The sequence below is a fragment of the Sorex fumeus genome, unplaced genomic scaffold (assembly GCF_029834395.1).
Source record: "Sorex fumeus unplaced genomic scaffold, SorFum_2.1 ptg000008l, whole genome shotgun sequence".
Lineage (NCBI taxonomy): Eukaryota > Metazoa > Chordata > Mammalia > Eulipotyphla > Soricidae > Sorex > Sorex fumeus.
Genome location: NW_026606065.1, coordinates 41503217 through 41510623, shown reverse-complemented (window position 1 = coordinate 41510623; position 7407 = coordinate 41503217). Strand labels below are relative to the sequence as shown.

Here is a 7407-nt window from a genome sequence, read left to right as displayed (position 1 = left end):
ATTCAGGGTTTAAGTACTACGGACAACTATGTGCAAAAAATCAGACATAGCTAAGAGTATTTTTGCATTGTTTTACAAATGACTAAAAATTTGGAACGTGAAGTAATTTTTCCACATCGATAAAGTTTTTGCTTATTTAAGCATATCCTATTGCTCTATGCCTGGGTCCTTAGCTATATAGGGCATATCGCAAGATAGGTCAATGTCATTAAAAAAAAGCAGCTATAGTTACTCTAGAAACAAGAGACATGGTTAACCACATGTGTCCACAGTAGAAATGCCATGATTTTTTTAGAAAACAGAAACAAGAATAAGCGAAGAGCCCCAGTTTTGCAGATTTATTTGGGGTTGATTATTTTAATTGGTTTGGGCATATTTTTGCTAGAGAGGTGGTCTCTAGTCATTTAATAATCTTGCTTTGTATTTTTTAATGCAGTGTGCTACTGACTTTGGAGGTGTAAATATCAGAGAAAGGAGATGTGAGTCTTTCTTAATTTAATTTGTGTATCAAAGACCGACTCTGCTGGAAGCTTTTACTAACTCTTAGAAATTTCTCGCCCAGAGAAGAATAGTTAGAATAATTTTTCCCTTAAGCCAGAAAATATTTTCAGAAGTCACTATCACTATCACTATCATCCCATTGTTCATCAATTTGCTTGAGCGGGCACCAGTAATGTCTCCATTCGTCTTTGTCACTTGCCAGTATAGTCCAATGGCATCTTAGGGGCTCTTTTAGGGTCAGGGTAATGAGGACCATCATTGTTACTGTTTTTGGCATATCGAGCATGCCACGGGTAACTTGCCAGGCTCTGCCATGTTCAGAAGTCAAGGCATAATTATCTATAAAAATTTATAGTATCAATAAAGTGGGTCAATAAGAAGTATGATTCACTTTATGGTAACTCTGAACCAGATGAAATAATTAAATGTATTTCCGATGGTGACAAAAATTATGGATGGAAGATGTGCAAAGTGTCTGGGTGTATTTGCAGAAACCATTTCTGTATCTGCACAGCTAAAACTTTCTGTGTTTAATTGGTGAGTACCATACACACATATCACTAAAATAAATTTAAAAAAACTTAGCCAGATTTTAAATAATTTTCTTTTTTCTGGTTTTTAGACCATACCCAGCTCTGCTCAGGCTTGCTATTAGCTAAGTACTCAGGGATCACTTTTGATGTGGGTCAACAAACCTTATGTGGTGCCAGGGATACACCTCAAGTCTTTTGTGTGCAAATTAAGCACCTTACCCACCGGACGATTTGTCCAGTGCCTTCAAATAGTTTTTTTTATAAGTAAAAAAATGTAAATATTATCATGTTGCAAATGCCACCAAGCCCTCTGGCCACATGAAGACAATGCCAGGGCCATGTTGGCTAGTGTTGAGCATATGTTTGCCTTTATTTTTTTAATTTTTTTTTTTTTTTGCTTTTTGGGTCACACTCAACGATGCACAGGGGTTAATCCTGGCTCTGCACTCAGGAGTTACTCCTGGCGGTGCTCAGGGGACAATATGGGATGCTGGGAATTGAACCCAGGTCGGCCGTGTGCAAGGCAAACGCCCTACCCACTGTGCTATCTCTCTAGCCCCTGTTTGTCTTTATATTGCATCCCTTATTTTCATAATTAAAGCATTCCATCTCCTCTCTAATTCTAATTCTTCTTTTTGGAGTTGCAAGAGAATACTTGAATAATTAAAAAAATAAAGCCTAGTTCATTGGACATATGTGTAAAGATTTAAGCTTGGTTTGAGATTCTTGCAGACTTACTGTTGTGTATCATCTACCTACAAAAAAGAGAAAAAAAAAAACAATATGCTCCCATGATACACTTTTATAACTTTTTCAGGTGAATACTGATAATGTAGATATTTTCCTTTTAAGGTAGACAGAGAAAAATAATTCTTATTCTTTTATTCAATGCAGTAATTTAATCAGGTTTTCCTTAATGGCTGGAGTGATAGCACAGCGGGTAGGGCGTTCGCCTTACAAGCGGCCAACATGGCCGACCCGAGTTCGATTCCTCCGCCCCTCTCGAGAGCCCGGCAAGCTACCGAGAGTATTCGATATGCCAAACACAGTAACAACAAAGTCTCCAATGGAGACGTTACTGGGCCCGCTCGAGAAAATCGACGATCAACGGGAGGGCCTTTACCTTTACCTTTACCTTTCCTTAATTAGAGGTGTATCTCTGTGTGCATATGCCCAAGCTCATCAGGTTGCATAGAGTAATTATTTACAACTCTTTTATAATCATCAATGACTGAAGAAATTATTTTGGTAAATACCTAGGCAACAAGTCTCACAATGTCTAGATATATACCAAAATAAATCAAAATGTCAGAATACATATCTATACATAAGGACTTACAGTTATTTATTTATAATTGTTTTAACTTTAAAGAAACTAGTAATTTAAGAATGAACTAGAAAGGCATACATGCATTGAATGAAATAAGAGAACATTATATAATATATTTATCTGATAATCTAGAACATATTAATCTACCAGAATAGTGGGTAATGGAGCCGTCTGAGGGAAGAAGAATTGACTGAGATATTTTGAGTAACAAAATTAGATTCTATGTTGAGGGGGACATGGCTATATTGACATACACTATTGTAAGGCATACGCATAGATTTATTCACACCCAGATTAGTGAGTGAAATTACATACAAATATTGGCTTAATAAAAGTAGATAATTTGCTAAAGAAAATCTAATTTTAAAAGAATAATACAAATATCATCATTCTTAAGTTTTACTGTTTTTTTATCCCTATTTTTATCCCTATTTTTAATCCCTCTGAAATAACTTAAAAATTAAGATGCACTAGAAAAGAATATTGTATTTCACAGGAACTGAAAATTACCTAGTTTATTCCAAGAGTAATTGAATAATATTCTTCATTGCATGTCTTTGAAAAGATTCCTGGAAATGATAAAGCTATAACTTCATTGCCCATTGCAGTCACACAGTCACGCTATCCTCGGATAAGCATTAGCACCAAAGAATCATTATTGTAGAATAAAACTTAACAGTGAATTTAGCCCATTATTCTAATTTCCTGTACAAAAACAGGAGCTTATAGTATTGTTAATACAAGTTTGCATTTACTCTGCTGTCCAGGGTACTGGCAATTTCCCCAATTTCCCTTAATTATAAAGAGTCCTTATGTTTAGAGCATAATGCACAAAAGGACAAGGCAAACTGTTAGCAATTAATCCTTAAGTAGGAAACCATGTGGGTACAATGCAGGGTGAGTTATTCTACAGTATTTCAAACTCTACAAAGGGGCATTATTATCAAGAGGTTCAGAATAACTGGCTTCAAGCAAACAGTTAAAATTAATACAGTGTGCTACCTCTGGAACCCAGTGTGAGCTGTATGAAACATTTTAGACAAATACTGAGCCTAATCTCATACCAACCATAAATCATGAACTTTTTTTCTTTTGAAGTCTATTAAACTGTAGTTTGATTTTCTAGGAAATAATGCTAGCATATTTATGATTAAAAGCTTTAAAGAAATTCATACTGGTCTAAAGAAGATTAAAACGTTTATTGAACTAGTCAGTGGCATGTCTTCCAGATCAATTTCTCACTGATGACAGTATGAGATATTGATAAGACTTAAAGTTGATCAACTCTTCTTTTTGACGATGGCTAAATAATGTCCTTTTTTATTTCTTAGAATAACATTTAAAAGAAACAATCAAACGCTCCAAGTTATACCTGGATATCCTATGCATCAGGCAGAACATCCATTAGCAAAATGACCTGAGAATACAGTCAAAATAAAAAAAAAATATACAAAGGTAGGCACAACATGTTCCAATGCTATATGCAGTAAGATTAAGATTTTTCAGTAGGGAAAGTGAAGATTGAGGAAAGAGTATTTGGGAAAAAAAGATACATTGAATGTAGCATTGGTTACTTAAAGAGAAATTTGAATAATAAATCCAATAATTAGTTTGTTTGCTTTCTAAAATTATTTCTAATTGCACTGATCTTTTTGTGTGGAGAGACCTTGCTATAATAAATCAAAGCAAATGGTTAGCCTAGACTAACAGCAGTGGAGGCTAGAAGCAACTCAACTAGTCAGAAGGGTCCTACTCTTTTTCAAAATCCAGGGAATAATATTTTGTATGCTTCTCCTCTATATTAAGAATGCTAAAAGTAATCATTATCATTCTTTGTGATTTCATCACATAAATGTCTTTATGAACCTTTAGGCATATTGAATACACAGCGGATAGCTTGCCAGGCCCTTCCGTGCGGGCGGAATACTCTCGGTAGCTTGCCAGTCTTTCCGAGAGGGATAGAGGCTTTTGGGGTGACCTCTAATCACCCTTGTAGGTGTTACCATATTTGAACCCTATCAAATATGGTACGACAATTCCAGAAGATGGGTATTTAGTGTCTTATAATGTGTCGGGTCCGGAAAGCGTCCTGGAGTATGGCGACGGCTGGGTAGTGGAAGTAGTGTCGAGAATGGAAGTCTGCAAGTGGGGTATTTATCTGGGTAGGGTGGGTCTGCTGTGCACAATTCGATCCCTGGGTGGTTGATGGAAGCAGACAGGGCAGGGTAGGGTGGGGCTTCTGATTAGAATCCCTTTGTCACCTGTGGTGGTGGGAGCAAGCAGAGAAGCTCTGTCCCTGGGTCCGCCGAGCCTGGAGTCCAAGATCTCAGAGAGTTCCGCTTATCTTGTTCTGTGGGTCTTCAGTTGTGCGTGGGTCTCGGCCGGAGCTGCCGCGCGGGTCCGGAAAGCGTCCTGGAGTGTGGCTGGGTAGTGGAAGTAGTGTAGTAGTATTCAATATACCAAAACCAGTAACTACAACTGGTCTCATTCACCTGACCCTGAAGGCTTCACCAACATGGCAGCACTGAGAAGGATGAGAAAGGAGAGGCCGACAAAATCTCAAGGCCGACGTAGGCTGCCACAACGAAGGAAGACAAAAATGATCGTCTGTACTTTCAATGCACGTACGCTAGCATCAGATGCATCCATCGAGGACCTGATGGTACAAACGCGGATGATCAAGTACGACATCATTGGCCTGACCGAGACAAGAAGGCACGAATCTCACCATGCCGTTTTCGACACTGGAGAAGAACTGTTCCTCGGAACATGCGATAAAAGAGGTGTTGGAGGCGTCGGTGTCCTTGTCAACACAAACTTGGCCAAGAGCATTGATTCATTCGAATACCTAACAACCTGAATCGGACATTTACATTTGAATAGATGTGGCTCACTGCCTGCAGTTTCTATCTTCGTTGTCTACGCACCAACATCTCATTATGATGAAAGAGAAATCGAGAAGTTCTACATGGAGCTAGAGAAGTTCTATAAAGAAGACCACACCTTCTACAAGATCATTGTGGGTGATTTTTAATGCCAAGATAGGACCGAGAAGATCAGCTGAAGAACTTCACATCGGGACCCATGGCCTAGAATGCAACGAACAGGGTGAGAGACTGTCTGAGTTCATCATGTCGACCAAGACCATTCACGGTAACTCACAGTTCCAGAAGGCAGAATCTAAACGATGGACATGGGAGTCTCCCGGTGGACGATTCCACAACGAAATAGACCACATCATATTCAATCGACAGTTTTGCCTGACTGATGTCGCTGTTGTCCCAAAATTTCGAACGGGATCGGACCACCGTCTCCTTCGTGCAAAATTCTACTTCACAGAGCGGGGAGAAAGGGCTGCAAAGTTCAAAAAGAGAACTCCCAGAATGACCACCAACTGGGAACTCTATGGTACTATTGCGGCAACATGGGAAGATGCCATTGTTGACAACATTGACGAGGAATACGATCGACTGGTTCAGCACCTCCATGAATGTGCGAGGAACGCCAAGAGAGAGATAGGCACAAAAAATCGCCTATCTTCGAAAACTCTTGAGCTAATTCGCCAGCGTGGTTTGGCGCATGCCTCAGGCAACCGCAAGCTAACGTCCGAGCTCGCGAAGCAGTGCAGAGATGCGATCAAGGAAGACCTCAAAGAGAGAAGAGCAGAAGTACTGGTAGATGCGGCAGAAGCCGGGAAAAGTATTCGTAACGTCCGCCTGTCCTTCGCCAACTATAAGACCAAGATGACGGCCCTCCGACGTCCTGATGGATCCATCACATCCTCCAGAACGGCAATGGAGAAGATTATCCATGACTTCTACTCAAATCTCTTCGATAGCCATGTCCACTTGCCGACATACCAAATTCCAAAGGATGGATATGTCGTTCCCAACGTTCTCCCTTCTGAAATCCGACATGCCATTTCGTTGGTAAAGAAACAAACAGCACCCGGCCCAGACAAGGTCAGACCTGAACACCTGAAGAACCTGCCGTCAGTACTCATCAATACACTGGCTCGGCTCTTCACACGCTACCTGTCTGAATGCAAGGTTCCATCCCAATGGAAAACCAGCAGGACCGTACTACTGTTCAAGAAGGGAGACATCCATGACATTGGCAACTATCGCCCGATCTGCCTATTGTCTGTCATCTACAAGTTGTTCACTCGAGTCATCCTAAATAGGATTGGCAGAACACTAGATGAAGGACAAGCATGCGAGCAAGCCGGGTTCCGCAAAGGATTCAGCACCATCGACCATATCCACACGATAACCAAGCTCATTGAGGTTTCTCGGGAGATCAAGATGCCGCTCTGTTTAACGTTCATTGATTTAAAGAAGGCCTTTGATTCTGTTGAGACGGAAGCGGTCATTGAAGCCCTAGCCAATCAGGGCATTCAAGCCCAATACATCAGGATCCTCCGTGAGCTGTATTGCGGATTCACTACCAGGATCTCACCATTCTACAAAGAAGTGATCGTTGATGTCAAAAGAGGGGTGCGGCAGGGTGATACCATTTCACTGAAACTCTTCAGTGCCACCCTCGAGAACATCATGCGACAACAGGAATGGGAAGGAATGGGAGTGAAGATAGATGGTCGGCAACTACACCACCTCCGCTTTGCTGATGACATTGTTTTAATAACACCAAACATCAGCCAAGCGGCACAAATGCTGGCCGACTTTGACCGTGAGTGTGGAAAGGTAGGACTACAGCTGAATCTTACGAAGACAATGTTTATGAGAAACAGCCTTGTTCCTGACGCCCCATTCACTCTCAAAGGAACGACCATCTCCGAATGCAACAGCTATGTGTACCTAGGTCGAGAGGTCGAGAGGACAAATGACCTGGCACCCGAGCTGCACACGAGGAAGAGAGCGGCTTGGAACGCCTTCAAGAACGTCGAAGAAATAGCTAAGAGGACGAAGAACCACCGGCTCCAGGCACATCTCTTTGATTCCACTGTTCTTCCTGCATTAACATATGCCTCAGAGACCTGGGCCCTATGCAAACAAGATGAGAACGCTATTCAGGTCTCCCAAA

The 7407-nt window shown here is 40.9% G+C and overlaps 1 pseudogene; it reads left to right on the top strand.

Moving 5' to 3' along the window:
- The first annotated feature begins 4963 nt into the window (after positions 1 to 4963).
- LOC130019403 (craniofacial development protein 2-like) lies at positions 4964 to 6210 on the top strand (annotated as a pseudogene).
- The last annotated feature ends 1197 nt before the right edge of the window (positions 6211 to 7407 follow it).